The following is a 16,780-nucleotide window of genomic DNA, read 5'->3' as shown; positions in this document are numbered from 1 at the left end:
CAAAGAGAATATTAGAGAGATGATGAAAAGTGAATGAGAGAAAGAGAGAAATACAGTATAGGGAAAAAGACAGCAGATTGGATGTGTGTTTGTGTGTGCATGAAAGAGCGTGAGAGGGAGAGCAAGAGAGCCAGGAAGAAAAGGCGAGGGTTCTCTGGCTGGCACTTGACTGAAGTGTGCACTGTTCTGCGTATGGAAGTGAGCCGATGATGACTACAGTTACCCACACTTAGAGAGGGGATGAGCGAGAGTGAGTTAGAGTGCTTAATATTCCACGCACATACAGTTCAGCTCCACTATAGCAAGAGTTTAAAAATAGACGTAGCAGACTTGTGGACTGAGGAGCTGATCTAAAAAGAGTGTGCAGTCGCGCACGATGAGGGGGATCCAGACTGGTCTGAAGGGGAGGAAGACAGATGACTGTGCCCTTGGGAAAGGTAATTATTGACCATAACCCTCCTGTTACACATAGAGCTTTGCAGAAATATAGTAAAGCAAGACATCATCTGCTCTGATTAATCATCAGTGTCTATTGTTTTGGTGGCGAGAGTGCAAAAAACACTGCATACTACTTAAAAGGAAAATAAAGGAATGAGAGATATGAATGGGTTATCACATATTTACATGCCAACTATGATTGCATCTCATTTATTTCATTCAAGCCTTCTGAGACATCTTTCCTAAATAAAATACCAGTAGACTGGCATGGAGAGGTTGTGTTATTTAAAGAAAATGGCCACCATTTTGGGAAATACACTTATTTCTAGGTCTAGTGTGTAATGTATAGGATGATTTATTGGTAGAAATGAAATATAATCTTCATAGGTATGTTATCATTAGTGTATAGTTACCTGAAAAAATAAATTGTTGTGTTTTTATTTCCTTAGAATGAGACACTTTTAACTACACATCACGTGGGTTGTCTTTCATGGAGCCCTCCATATTGAACCGCCATGTTTCTACAGTAGCCCAGAACAGACAAACCCCGGCTGTAGATAGGATCTTTGGCTTTTCTGTGAGTTTTGCAGCCACTGTGTTTCTCCTACACACTTTACAGCCTGTTCTCATTCCCAGGTTGTCAAATGCCAGTGGTGTTCAGTTAGTTGCAGTCTGCAACTTCACCGCTAGATGCCACAAAATCCTTCACACTGTTCCTTTAAGCTACAGTAGAGCAGCAGCTGGTTAGCAGCACAAAGACTGAAAACAAGGAGAAAATGCAAGCTTGGCTCTACCAAAAGGAAACAAGGTGGACTGTGTGTTTTCATTAATCTTGCACATTGTGTTAACTCACACTGCATGTTTTAATCTCTCTTTTTCTGCACAGCCTGAACCTGTGACGTTTATGCTCACTGCATGGGTTGACTAGCCAAATCTTGGGTGCTTACACTGAATGTAAACACTGAACCCCCAGGTTGGTCCAGTGACAATTCCAACAAAGTTTATTCAAACAAGATGGCTGCATCCTCAACGTTGACAAAAAGCCAGAGAGGCTGTGTGTTTGCAGTTCTGTTGTGAATGGAAAGTAGAACTGCTCTGCAGAGAAGTTCAGTTTTATATCACAGCAGTCACAGTCAAGATATTGATACTAATACTACTACTGTAATATTAAAACAAGTTCACTACAGTTTATAATGGATTTTTTGAAAACATTCCTCTGGGAAGTGGTACTGTGGAGCTGCTCAGACGGGCGACCAAAATTTCAGACCTACCAGAAGCTCGTCCGAGAGCAAGGTTGTGTCTGTAGCGTCAAATTGAATGTACAGACATACACACACAAACACACAGAGTGGTATCAATCTTCTCAACAAAAAAGCAAATATGTGTATTTAACAAACTGTTAAACTACTCCTTGAACACTATGTTTCTGCTGTAAACAGATATGAATTCATATTGACCATTGCAGATACACATCAACTGCAGAGCACACTGGCACAGACTGTTCCACATCTAGGCCTATGTCAGAAGTTTAATTACGTTCATCATCAAGTTTCTGAAGATAGGTATGGTGCATATAACAGCAGATTGTATCACAAAGAGGCTGGGACCATCTCATCAATAAATTATTACCAAAGCCACACAACCTTCCTCATGAGCCAGCCTAAATATACATTCACCAGAATAAAATAATAAATTGAAGTGTTTCATACAGCAGAATTATCTAGTGCACTAAATTCAATTGCTTCTTTTATAAAACACATGGGACCAACCAAAGAGATTTAACAAAAGCTGTGCATGAACAATGTCTCTCTTCCGAAGCCCTGTGAAAAATTGATAAGCCTAGATGCAATTTATATCAGTGCAAGCTGCAGCCAGAGATTTGCTCTTTTCCCAGTTGAACTCTTGAATTAAAATCTGATTGCAGCCATCTGAAGGACTGGAAAGGTTTGTTTTACTTCTGTTCCTATATTTTCCCAGGAGAAGACCAGTGACACACACAATCTTCAGCTGAGACTCAACTACCAAACAAACAAACAAACAAACAAACAAACAAACAAAACGAGCCCTGGCAAGACCTTACAATAGCAGCATCTGTCTGTGCGTCCTTGAAGCACTCTGGTCCACAGCAAGATGTTGTTTTTGCTGACTCTTTGACCTGGTGACAAGACCTTGATGAGTTTTACTTAGCATCTGTGACTAAGGCTGCACTTGCTGTAGCTGATTCATAATAAAAGCCTTGAGTGGGAAAATGTGAGAATTGAGCAGGGTAAATGAGTGCAGATCATTGATGTTGGATAAAGGTAAGAGCAGGAGTATGGGTCACACTAATTATTGATCGGAAATACTGAGCGGTCCAGTCTCTATAGTAGGAGAAACACTGTACCATCTCATGTTTGTGTCTTTCAGAATAAACTAAAGGAAAATAAATATCAGCATTTAAGCCAGAATGAAAACTGAAAAGGAATAACTGCTGAATATAGAAACACAGAAACTGTGTGTGTGTGTGTGTGTGTGCGAGAGGGCTCTGGATTTGCTGACTACTGCACAGCACAGTGACTTATGTGAGTGGGGGGGGGGATCACCAATTCTTAATGTTTTGCTTACTGTAACCATTGTGATTTGATACAATAAACTGGGCTTTTTTGTTTTTATTTGGCTGCAGTAAGAAGCAGAAACAGAAACATTTTGAGCATGTGAAAAACAATTTATTATAGAACATCACCTCGAAGAAAACAATTATTAAAATCTACTTTAAATCCGAAGCACAGAGCTACAGTTGGGGCTTTAGAAGTACAGTTTGTGTGACCTGGACAAGTGCTAATCTGGTGATTCATTCCCTTTGTATTTCTTACCTTGAAGCTCTCTTTCATTTATTGCACTGTCAAAGGGATTCTCGGAACACTGTGACTGAATAATGAATGTGATATTTCACACCTGCAGTTTTTAATTTCTTAAATAAATAATAGTTGTTTTTAATTTCATAATTTTTGTTTATTTGACATGACAGGACAGCTCAAGGGGGAGAGAGAGAGAGAGAGAGAGAGAGAGAGAGAGAGAGAGAGAGAGAGAGAGAGAGAGAGGATGAAACGTAACAAAGGGTCACAGGTCGGACTCAAACCCATGGCCGCTGCAGCAAGGACTCAGCCTTGGTTCATGGGGTGCCAGTTCTACCAGGTGAGCTCCCAGGATGCCCCAACAAACAATAGTTTTACACATGACCTTTTAAAAAGTTACACAATGTTTCAAAACAGCACAAACATGAAGCAATGCCTCATGACATTTGTATCTGTATGATGTGACGTACACTCAGTTGCCAGTACACACGGTCTCATACAACAGTCCTGTAATAACTCCTACCATCATAAAAATGTAAATGTTTTTTTTTTTTGTTGAAACTGTTTTAGTGATATGTACCCCCTTTGATATAAAGGGGGTGGACAGAATATTGGAAACACCTCTCAGTATGATGTAATACAATTCAACAGCGCCACAATCCAGCCTCTAAATGTCACCTTTCCTAAACAGGAAGAATTTTTTTTTTTCCGTCTTTCTTCAATTTAGGCATAAACAAATTACATTCTTAGCAGCAGCTGTATGTTTAACAAGAAAATGTACCACAGTGTACGTCTTGCTGTCATGGCCATGGATTTTCCTTATGTTTTCTTGTGTTTCCCAGCCTGATGTGTCTCCTGCGCTCCTGTCTGTCTCTCTGTGTCTGTGTCTTGTGGCTGTGGTTTTCCCTCCTGGCTTCCAGCTCTGCTCCTCACCTACCTGCAATCAGCTCATCAACCTAACAGTATGTCTACTCCAGTTCTCCAGCGCCAGCTCGTCTTTAGCCTACCAAACGTCTGAATCAGTGTATTGCATTTGCATCCACACCGTTATCAAATATGACACTTCAAAGTTCACTCTTGAAACTAAATACTGTATCAGCTGACAGCATTATGTTACTGGCATTATATGGCTTCCTTAGCGATGGAACAATTCTGGTTTGAAAAGAATGCTACCGATACTTTATTACAGTGCCAACATGGACTGAATCATTCTGTAGGGCGAGGCTTTGTGGCCTCCACCTCTACTCTTAACCTGGCTTTGTGGATCCAGCAGGAAGAGCGCAGCTTCATCCCACATTACAGCGCAGACAGCCGCACGTTCCCACGAGACGACAAACAAGACAAGTACAACATAAACACACACACACTCACACCACAGACCGCAAACACACAGCCTTGAATGACCACTAAGGCAGAGGCACTCCACATTAGTATATGGTTAAGCCTACTGTAGGAACTACACATGCAATAAAAGGCCACATGCCAAACGGCTTATTGGTGTAGCTGTGTCAGACATCACTGCACATGCTCAGGCATATGGTTTTGTGTTTATACTGCTCACACCACAAAGAAACACAATACTTATAACAATCATGAACATTCCTAAAATCTGTATCATACTGCATTAGGAGGTCTTGGCTGATTCTTGTCTCTAAACATTAGTGCATTTGCATTTTGTTATTCTGCTGCAGAGTTAGCAGACACAGTGTGTTACCATTGTGAGAGTCCTGGAGTCATTACAGTCATCTTTATGGTGTAATGTCTCCCTTTCCTCTTGTCGAATGTAAACCTCCCTTCCTAAAGCACCTGCAAGCACACACACAGACACACACACACACACGCAGAGGATACTGTTGTCTGTAATGTGCCGAGCCAGCAGGCAGCCCTACAGGACGTCAGCATCCGTGTGTAATTAAAGCTTTTTGCCTTTTCTTTATAAAGCACCCAACTCATACCCCAGTGGACACATGACACCAGCAACATTTTTTTGGTCCCTTCTTTTATTTATGCATGAATTTACACAAATATTGCACAGAAGAAAATCAGATATGCAACTCTTCGTTTAACACTGACACACAGAAACACATCTACACAACACACATGCAAGCACACAAGTGAAGAGAAAGGACATATACACACACAAACAATTAAGAGTGCGTCGGTGAAAACATCATTAGTATGGTGATTAAATATCAACCATTGGAGCCAGAAGGAACAAGATTATGAATAACACATGAGGCCCATGTCTGAGCAAAAATCACAACAGAGTGATTTCCAAGTTCAGTGCGCCCTGACATCAGTCTACACAGAATCACCGCTGTGCCTGAACTCTTCTTCTCCGATGACATCCTCAACTCCACGGCAAGCCTCTGCCTTTCCCAAATAAGCCTTGTCTCCCCTTTCAAGTTTGACATAAAAGAAGGGAGAAAAGAAAGAAGAGGAAGAGGAGCAGCTCTCCAGTGAGAACAAGAAACGGCTCCCTTATTTCTGTAAAGCCTCTAAGATTTCCCTGCTGTAAAGCCTGTGCCAGGGTGAGAATATCAACCAGCGTTGAGAGGCTAATACACATTCATTCTGCTAATCTTCAGAGCCTCACTGCAGCTCTCTGAAGACATGGTGTACCTCTAACACCTTACTGCAGCTGGGCCAAATGTTGTGGATGGAGTAGTGACAGAATGTACTAATTGAGACGTGTGAAAAGATGTCACAGAGACACAGACAGAGTGAATTATAAAATGAAGGAACATCCATTTCCAGACATTTTCCTTTTGAGCTTCCCCAGTCCCGTGGTAGTCGTACTACATAATCCCCGAGCTGTAACTGCTCCCATACATGCAGTAGGGTGATTTAGTTTGGCTGGTTACAGTCTGGCTGCAGCTCAGCTCCCCACATTAAACCACAATCTCCTTGATGCCTCCCAAATATGACAGGAAAATTACTTAATTATGTTTCAGCTACAAAATTAAATGGAGCCATACAGGGGACTTATATTCACACTACGCGGAGCAGAAAATCTGTAATTCTGATCGTTACCATTTTAATTAAACTGATGAAGCTCAGGTTGACTCAATGTGCTCTTGAACTCACTTCTTCAGTTCCTTATGTGTTTGTTTGGACTTGAGCACCATGTTGTGTCAGTGGGCTGCAGACAGACTCGTCTTCACTGCAGTGAACAGTTTTCTCCACTCCTTTCTCCCATTTTTATTTCTAAAAGCATCAAAGGCAACTGCAAATACACACCGCCTCCCTGAGACCGCCTTAATCACTGCGAAAAAAAGAGGCAGAGAATGAATATATTGTACATTGCTTGTTGGCTTACATTTATTTCCTTGTTATGAAACTTAGTTTGAGAGAAAAATAAGGTTGGTCAATGCTAAAAAGACGTGAGGGACAGATGTCTATTACTCCAAGGACAAATAACAACAAGATTAAAGCTGGGCAGACACTGCGATTGTACTAATCTTGTATGTTAATTCACACTGCAGCAGTCTCAAGACTACAGTTTTAGCCACAACATATAAAACACTTCTTCAATAAAACAAGCTCACTACAGTTTATAACAGATATTTTGCCAGCATCCATTTGGGCACAGTGACACTAAAATTTTGGACTGGCCAGAAATCCGTCCCATTGACGGAGAGCTAGATTGTTAATCGTTCAAGTTATTAATCAGGCATTGTGTCCCCCTTCAAACTGCATGTCAAATGACCACTAATCTGGTAGAAATGTGGCACGATTTGAGCCCTGAATCAGAATCAGAATCAGAATCAGATTGAGATTTATTGCCAGGTAGGTTTTTACACATACGAGGAATTTGTCTTGGTGCAATGGTGCTTAAAATATATATATATCACACAATTGGTTGCCTCCGACCAATTTTATAATTGCTCTGAATTTCTACGAGATTAGTTGTCTATAGCCATACTAGTAGATAATTCCAGTGATTTTTACACATCAAAGTCTGTTTGCAGTTCTTCATTCTGCATGTGATTTTTATTATTTGTGGCTCCAGTGGGAGCTGCACGAAGTCTAATAGTGGTCAGAACTGTCAGTATTCGTGTTGCATTTGTAGCATGGAATAAAAAGATGATGTATTTGGTTCTTTTACATCAATTTTGATAGTTACAAAACAAAATCTGTCCATTGTGAGTCTGACAATGCTGTAGGAGCACAATGCTAACGCAATGCTCTTATAGGCACAGTGTTGCTTTGAGCTATATGCTAGAGATCAGCATGAGAACAGATCCACAATGCTAACATGCTGATGTTAAGTATAATGTTTACCATCTTACTTTAGCATGTTAGCATGCTCTCATTTGTTAATTAGCACTTAACATTAAGTATTGCTGAAGTTGATGGGAATGTCAGTTTTTGTAGTATTTGGTATTAGTTGATCTCAAACCAACAGTATTGAACACAGTGAAATGTTGACTTGATGACAGCACTAGATGAAAGTTCAAGGGATCACCAAATTAGTGAGGGAGATATCAATGTCTGTACCACATTTTATGGCAGGCCATCCAATAGCTGTTGAGATACTTCACTCAGAACCACAAGTATGAACCTTACAGTGGCACCAGGGGGAAAAGTCAGGGGATCACCAAAGTCAATAGGCTATATACTCTGTGAACCATGTCTGTACAGCTGACATTGCCATCCCGAGAGTCAAGCCGCTAGCATGGCTAAAAACAAAGAAAACATTGTATATGTACTGCAAAGTATTGACTCACTTGCATACAGCTTTTTAAGTGGCTAACAATGGCAGTAATGCTTATAGCCTTCAGTGAAATGCCTCCAGCATCCTTATTGCTGTGTCATGTATAGCATGTCTTTGCTGTGTCGTCTACCGGTGTCAGGTTCAGTCGGGGCAAGCTCATTAATCTGTGTAGCTGCAGTGCTACTGGCTGAGAGAGGAGAGAGACAAAGACAGAGAGAAAAAGAGGAGAAATGAAAGTGAAAAGGAACAAAGGGGGGATTTTGTGGAATTGAGGGGCCAGCCAGGAGAAAAGGAACAAAAATGAAAAAAAGTATAAAAGAGACATCGATAGAGAGAAGTACAAAGAAAGACAGAGTACGAGTATGCTGAATACGCTTCGCCCCACTATTAACTGTGGCTCCTTCAGATGCTACAGCAATCCAGTGACATCACTATGAAGCAGCCAAATGCTCTAGGTGTACTGGCAGGTTTTCCTATCACTGCACCACTAAAGGCTGACCTCACCAAACACCCTCTGAAACACAGTGCATCAGAAATAACCAGCATTAAATAATAACTCCTGTCACACATATTTAGAGAGCCAACAACCCAGCAGCCTTATTCTTAAATACACAATTGCATCCATTTCTGAATGAAAGCCTGTGCCATAATGTGGAAGCACAAGTGACTCTGAGGCTAAATAAACCCCATTCACATCTGACTGTAGATCCCCCTGCAGATAAAGATGAATGAGGATCAATAAATCAATCAATTATTTTATTCAGCAAAGGATTATCATTTTCTTAGCAAAGTCATGAACATCTTTAACATGTTTTAACTATTTTTGGGATATGCACAACAACAGTGCATCTTGTATACATGAATGTACTGAATTTAATGCTGTGTTCAAGACTGAACTGAATAATATATTCAGTAAATTAAGTAAAGCTGACATGTTGAAATACAGATATAAAAGTGTGAACCATATAGTAAACTACCTGGTTCCTGGTGTATCAAAATCCTTTGCTTTTGCAAAGTAAATGTATATTCTTCATATAATATGAAGTATATAGAAAATTCATGACTTCAACTTGCAAAGCGGTCTGTACAGACAAAGAAAATTCCCTGTGTAATTAGCTGTGGAATAGTACGTAGATAACAGTCTACTGATTATATTGAAAATGATAAAGCTGCACTAATTTAACATTAATTGGAACTGGTAACGCCTGAAAGTAATCCTCACTGATTGCTCATTGCCAATGCGCTGTAATGTCTTGGTTTTCTATGAACCTATTACATGAACTTTGAAAGCAAAGTATTTGGGTTTGGATTTAATCAGTTGGTTTAAATCTCATAGCAATCAATCTGCACAGCACTATAGTGATACTGTATGTGCTGAATTAAACAATCAGTCAATGTGGTGAGCCAAGTTGAGGCCATGACATCACTGGAGTCATAGATATTACTGTCACAGCCAACAGTCAAATGTCCTTATCTAAAGCACACCAAAGCCTTGAGGGCTTATCTCACCATTTCTCCACATTATGGATTAACATGTTATTTAGCAGGGCGTCTTCACATCAGGAAGACATGTCTCTGGCAGATTTCAGCAGGGCGGCACATAGCTGGCAGCGAGGCTGATAAGCAGGAGCTCTGTCTAAAGCACATCCTACTTTTATTCTATATTAAGCCTTTACAGGTTAGAAACAATCTACTTGGGGGACCAGCATTCCCAGTCTGTGGATTATTATGGGCAGGGAGCTCAATCCTATGCTTGTGAGCCACAGACTGAATGTTTGGACGTCAGGTGAAATTCAGATTTATATATCCACTAACTATATGCTAAATACTGTATGCTAAACCTTTATCGGGGAAGGCTGACTAGCACCACTTTTAGCACCACTATTCATTCAAAACAGGGTGCTACGTGTGACACCTTTAGCTGTGGTTGAGAGAGAGGCTATCAACACCCTCAATAATGAACTTATTATTTAGGTGTCTAAAAATACAGACAGAACACCTTATAATGTTTCCCATTTAGCTCCTTTAGCTCCTTTCCCAATCCATGCAGATTTCTGTTATCAGCTGCTGAGCAGATCCACTGGAGCCGAGACTGAGAGCCCTGATCAAAGACATTTTGACAGCAGTTTCTGAGTGAAGTGAGAACATTCATGCATGTCCCAGTGTATCAAAGATTCAAAAATTTAAAAAAAATTCCAATTTCAATTTTGAAATCCTTAATCTTAGCATACTTCTTCTACCTCATAAAAATTATATGAATATGCAAATTTTGTTTTTTTCTAAAGTTTTTCTGCTGGACACCAGATGTCTCCTACTTCACTGTAAAGTCCATTCTCAGTGTATGTGCACTGGTGGCTTCAAGTTTCTACATCACACTTAGTAGCATACTGGACCAGGACTGACTTCCAAACTATTTGTGATGTCACAAATCATGCTGGTAGGCCCGCCGTTTAAAATTTGATGTTCAATGAGCACAGAGAAACTTTCCACTATCAGCATGTGAATGTGAAAACATCCTTCTAGTGTCAAACTCTGCACATCCTTAATTTTGCACGGTGAAGCTCAAACATCCAACTAACAAGAAGGCAAACACATTTTTGACTGGAGGGGGACTTTAATTAAGGATTTGGTTCAAAGCGTCAAGTGCAAGTATGAGTGCAAGTACAGCCTCAAAGAGCCTCTAGAATGGCGGTGGTATCGTATTGCTCTGTTTTAATCATGCAAAAGCGACAATAAGTGCAAAGTGGTACGCCTTGGGCACACCGACTGTGTGGGCATCTCCAGGTGCACCTGCTATTTTGGTTCATGTAGGTACAAAAGTGCAAAAGGGCTGGCTCACGTGGAAAACAGATCGCAGGGTGTGGTGATTATTAAAAGCACTCTCAGCCAGTCTCATCACTTGGTCTAATTTCTCTGAAACAGCTGTTCCAATAATAGAGAAACAATGATGATAGAAATAAATAACAAAAAATGTTGACTGTGGTATTTATGTTCTCTACTATATCTCACATCATAAATGGTCCCATCATGTCGCAAAATGTGATACAACTGTACAGTTGCACCATTGTGCATTTCAAGAATAAAACATTAAACATCACTTTGGTAAAAAAAAAATGTCATACAGGACTGATGAGCCAATGTAATTCAATGTCTCCAGCATAAATAATATACTGAATTATAACAGAACCATCTGATGTGTGTGTGGTAATTTTGTAGTCATTTGGTGACATTTGCATGTAATTTAATCAAAGTACACACAGTGGACAGCTGCACGTAATGGCACTGCACTCTGCCACTGCACTTCTCAATCAAAGGTTGCAGATTTATCAACATATCTGTCCTGCTGCCTAATACAGCTGCCGGGATTTCATGAACTGAGGGAGGGTTTCATACTAATATATATATATATTTTAACTATATACTATATATATTCTAAAGCAGCTATGGATAGCAGAACATATCAATCCATAGATAAATACTGATTAACAGATGTTCCTGCTTTAAGCACAATAAACATAAATGTTAAATGCTGATTGAAACACAGGTGGAGAGTGTAAATTAAAATGGTTTATTTAAATTTTAAGCATTTTTGTCATATTTTTATACATTTGCTCCAAGTAGTGAAGTGACGTTGCATCAGAACTTCACACAAAAATACCACACAGAGGGGAAAAGTGAATTTCAAGGTCAGGAAAATACCAAAAGGTCGCAGAGGGCTGGTCGTTGAGCCACCTTGAAAATGGGGCCCTTAGTCTTGTTTCTTGATAAATACCTTAAATCATTGATGATTGGAATTATCAACTAATCGTTTTAGCACAACTTAAACCAATAATTCTGAGTAGAATTGATCACAGTACCAGGCATAAAACATACAAGCATCAATGTCCTTCATTAAACCCCATTCAGCAGCCAAGATCCTCTCTGACAGGTGAAGTGCACTATATAGATGTGATCATAGATGAATCAAAGATTTCTGTTCACGGCATTTGAACCATTTAAACACTTAGCAGCCACAGGAAAGAACAATTTATGTTTTAGCATATCTAATATAGCTAATGGTAGAATAATGTAAATGATCCAGCACTCTCTTGAGTTCTTCTTCTGCACTAAAAATAAATCAATTAATGAATAAAAGGCGTTTGCACATTAACGTTTGACTGAGGTCTCGCTTGGTCAAACTGAAATAATGAAACTTATGGCCTGATTTAAGACATTGCATATTTAGCCATTATCATTATTTTACTGAGGAAGTGAAGACAGAAGACAAGCATTGCATGTACGAAAACAAAATATGTTACAACCTCTATTCCAATTTTAGCAGTGCACACTGAGAAGAAAACAATATGAGATATGCAGAGAGACCACTTAGGAGACAAGAGCAACCTATTTCAATAATGCATTCCCATCGCAAAACAAGAGGAGCTCCTTCCAAGTTGTGCATTTGGCTTCAAAAGGACGGCCCTAATTTCATTAGCGGACAATACAGGACCTGAGTTGGTGCCAGATGACTGAACCACTTACTCACAGTTCTGAGGTACGTCTCTCTGGATTAATGCTATTTTATCATTCATCTTAATTTCAGTCTCTGATATAAATCTTTTGGTTGATGGTAGGAATAATAATTTACCATGAAAAATGACTCCCCAACTGTACTTCCTCAGATGATGAGCTGTATACAGTATGTTATGTTGATAAATATCACAGTTCCACATTATGTTTACTCAATTAAATATGTTAGATAGATTGAGATGTGGTCTTCATCTTTTAGTTCAGGTTATGAATGTTGATTTGAATCACATAGCTAGCATGTGCCTATAATAAACTCATTAAATGTAACTGTAAAGGATGTGGGGCAGCATCTAATGTGATGCTGCTGATTAACAGTGCCAGACTGTAGCTGTTTAACCACACTCCATGATTACATCATTCAAAGTCTTCCAGGGTAAAACTGCCAAACAAAACATACAATAGATCTATATAATCCCTGTATTATCATGACATGTTGAATAGGCTATGGTTAAATATGAACTGGAGGTAAACTGTAAATAGTTTCCAGAAAAAATAAAATGAACAGCAACTTAAAGAGTTAATGTAAAATACTTATATTACTTGTTGGTTTTGTATTGATGACAAAAACATTTCATGAGCTTTATCCTTTGACTGTACCAGTTCATCATGTACCTATGAGTGAGCTATATGGATGAAATATTATATGCAACATTGATATAAGTTCACATAGTACATTTTCTTAAAATGTAATCAATCAAACTGTTTATCCTGCTTGTGGATCGGGCAGCTGCGGTTCAGCAGGTAAAGCCGACCCCCAGCATCTCTGGCTATAAGACTATGCAAATCTCTAACCTTAGCCGTTCCTAAACCTACATGGACCCTGCAGACACTTCGGAGCTCGGAGCTTAAATCAGCCCAGTGGTATGGAGGAAAGCTGGTTGTTCAGTTGGAAGATCCACACTTTTACCTAGAGGAAGTCACCAAGGTATTATTTTCCATGTAGCAGCTCCACAATTATTGCCAGGCCATGTCTATGGACGCAAAACTCTCCTTTGTATTGTGGCTGGTATCTTCCAAATCCTGACAAATTTGCTTCTAGGATTGGTGGACATTTTGCTGATGACCTCAACCAACATCACGTGGCTAAACGTAGTACCATTCCTTAACCTGTCTCTTCTGAGCCTGTCTTTCCTCGCTGCCTGGAGGCTCCAAGTGCCTGTCTACGGCTTCCAAAAGCTTCAATAGTGCTTTTGAGCGCCCACCCTCTCCCCAGCACAGTCACATCCTAGCCCTCTGCTTGCTTCCCTTCCAATTAACCTTCAGCCAAAGTCTCTGCCAGAAGAAATAGTGTTATGCATCAATCCTGGATTGAGACTTTAAGAGATTGTATTTTGACCTGTGAATATGCTGGAGGGCTGGATGGTGTTGAAAGAAAAGGAGAAATCAATAAACATGAGTCTCCCCATGCTTCCAGGGTGCATGCATTCAGCAACAATGCTATCAGTCAGAAAGGGGGACAGGTACACAGCATGGGTGAGCTAAATGGGTGGTGGTAGTGGGATCTGAGGACGTTGGTTCAGCAGGTAATCCTGGCACAAAGAGGGGCAAAGGGAGTGGTCTGGGGCCTATGTCCACATTAGAAGGCAGGACTTATTTGCTTCATCTTTACCTGGATGCTACCTATCCCAATCCATGCTGCTTTCACACTAAGATTTATTTTCCATTCATGAAGGTCATATCTACCATCATTCCACTATGATGTGATTTCAGTAGAACAGCAGCAGTTCAAGGTGAAGGCTAATTGAGCTAAATGGAGAGTGTGACCATTGTTGAGCCCCACGAGGGCCCTTTATTCTGGGCCACATCTCCAAGGTGTGCAGGAGAGGACAGCAGCCATCCACTCCCATTTTCAGTAAGCCAACAGTGTTGTCCTGCTCCAGTAAGGTCACTGTAATGTCCTTTATGCAGATGAAAAATTACATGTTCACCTGTGCTTATTTAGCTGTACGGACGCTTTGTGTAAAACATAATTAATATCACTCCCTAAATGTCGTGTTCACAAATTCTAATGCCAGCAAATAAATGGCGATGTTGTTGTTGTAAACAATAGACTATTGATTAAGCTGATGATCCTATTTATGTTTCCATTTAGACCAGTTGTGCCTCATCAAGAGCCCCATAGTGCAAAATAATGGCATATTTCATTATTTCCCATGGTGTAAATAATGAAATATGCCAATAGAGAGCTAATCCCTCTAAATATAAGCTCCACTAGAAATTAAGAATTCTGTCCCTGCTGTGTGCTCTCAGTTGCAAAGGGTGGGATCAGCATATCTTGACAGCCAAACACTTTGAATCATGACTGGGTGAAGGAGCAGCTCAGAAGTCAAGGGGGAACAAGTGCACGCTGTACTTTGGTAACTACAACTCATCAAAAAACACTAGGTACATCATGTCTTCCTCTAACCAGGCAGAAGGTGTACATAGTGTTCTTCTTGGAAAACATTAACATTAAAACTGGATGTTAAGAAAAGTTCCATCACTGTCCAAGTGTCCAACTAGGATTTATTTTTTTCCTCAAAAATGGACCTGATAGAAAGCTAAATCCAGCAGCTGAAAGTCACTACCACAGCCTTTGTTAAATCAAAAATGAGAACATGAATGAAATCTCATGAAAAACAATCGCGGCCCTCCCACTTGTTGGCGATACTTATTATTTAGTCACAGACAGGATGAGGACAAGCAGGGAAAAGTCCACAGACTGACGTAAAATCACCATTTCATCTGTCCCCCGTGCTCTGCCACTTTAAGTTGTTAGACGCTGAAAGGCTTGCTTTGCCTTTGCCGTCAGATCCTAGAAACAAACAGGTGGTGATGGTCTTTGTGTGCTGTCATCTCTAATTCAGCAGCAATGGAATCCCTTCGAGTAACAAGCATCAAACGCAGCTCCAGCAACTCAAAGGGCCAGGTTAGATGATGCACAAGACACGCTTTTCAATGATGCAGCCGCACTAAAGATGTTACGGGGACGCACACACTTAATTTACAAAGGAGGTAATAGACATTAATCAGCTGCTGTTACTTCTCCACTCCCTCCCTTATAAACACACAGTCTATTTACTGAGTCTAGCCATGTCTTGCCTTCACCCATGTCAATATAACAATTGATTTTTGAGAAAACTCAAAGTGAAAGAAATAAAAAGAAATGCTTCGAACAAGACTGCTAGGGACTCACTGACTAACTGACTGACTAATCCAATGTGCAGAATGAATCTTTATTACCAGATCAAATGGAAGACCTATGACTAACCTGTCAAAGTAACAGAAGACATACACCAAGTAACCAGAAAAATAGAAACACCTTTACGATGCAATAAAATAGAACTGCAATAAATTCTACCTTAATCCATCATATACATCAAACTACAGCCTCAGAAGTGACCATAAAGTAGAATCAATGCCACAACAACAAATAAAAACCAAGGATGGACTCATATAATAGCAGAAACAAATAACCACAACAGCAAAGTGAGAATGAGGGAAGTAAGACTTAGTAGACCACAGCATTAGACCAAATGCACTTAAACTACTTAAAAAGCTACTTTGTCTTAAAGCTAAATATTTCCAACATCCAGCTTTAATAATTGCATTCTGGAGTCGGTTGTAAGTGGTTATTTTGCTTCCTCTTACAACACTCCTTCAGACGTCTTTAGTGATGGAAGATAGGTGGGCTGATGCACGCACTGTTTTGGCAACTGATTTCCACCCCACTGATAAGAAACCACAAAGGTCGGGCAGAGGAAACACCAGATCAACAAATATATTTGTGACAATGCATCAAACCTTTATGGTCCCAAGAAAGTTTGGATCAGTAGGTCTTGCTGTAAGTGGGTTGCACCTTCATAAAACACAGCCTTTTAAGAATTTGTTCCAAAACTGGAGATATCATGATTTATCGCAAATAATGTAAACCATTAAAACAGAGGCTGTCCTTCCTGGTCCAAAAAGCACAGCAAAGTCCATGGTCAGATCCAGGGTCAGGCTGAAGGGCACATTGACAACTGAGGGTAGACACCTGCTTTGTTGAGACAAATGAAGATACCAACCCTCTATTTACACTAATTAGAATCTAAACAACATTAAACCTCCCCGGATTATAGACCAAAAAAAACCTCTTGTGCCTCCGGCCTGTCTCACGTTGCCAGAGGATCCAGAAATCCTCACTGAGCTCTCCAATGAAATCGTTCAAGATCAGATTATCCAGATTTGCTTCATAACGCAT

General features: G+C 40.0%; 1 protein-coding gene across 2 annotated transcripts in view; it reads right to left on the bottom strand.

Annotated features, from left to right (window-relative positions):
• LOC127351660 (FERM domain-containing protein 5-like) overlaps window positions 1–16,780 on the bottom strand; it is a 70,351-nt gene that overhangs the window by 52,612 nt on the left and 959 nt on the right. The gene's annotated exons all lie outside the window — the stretch shown is intronic.

Source organism: Dicentrarchus labrax, unplaced genomic scaffold (genome assembly GCF_905237075.1).
Source record: "Dicentrarchus labrax unplaced genomic scaffold, dlabrax2021, whole genome shotgun sequence".
NCBI classification, from domain to species: Eukaryota; Metazoa; Chordata; class Actinopteri; family Moronidae; genus Dicentrarchus; species Dicentrarchus labrax.
This window is presented reverse-complemented; position numbering and strand designations above follow the sequence as displayed.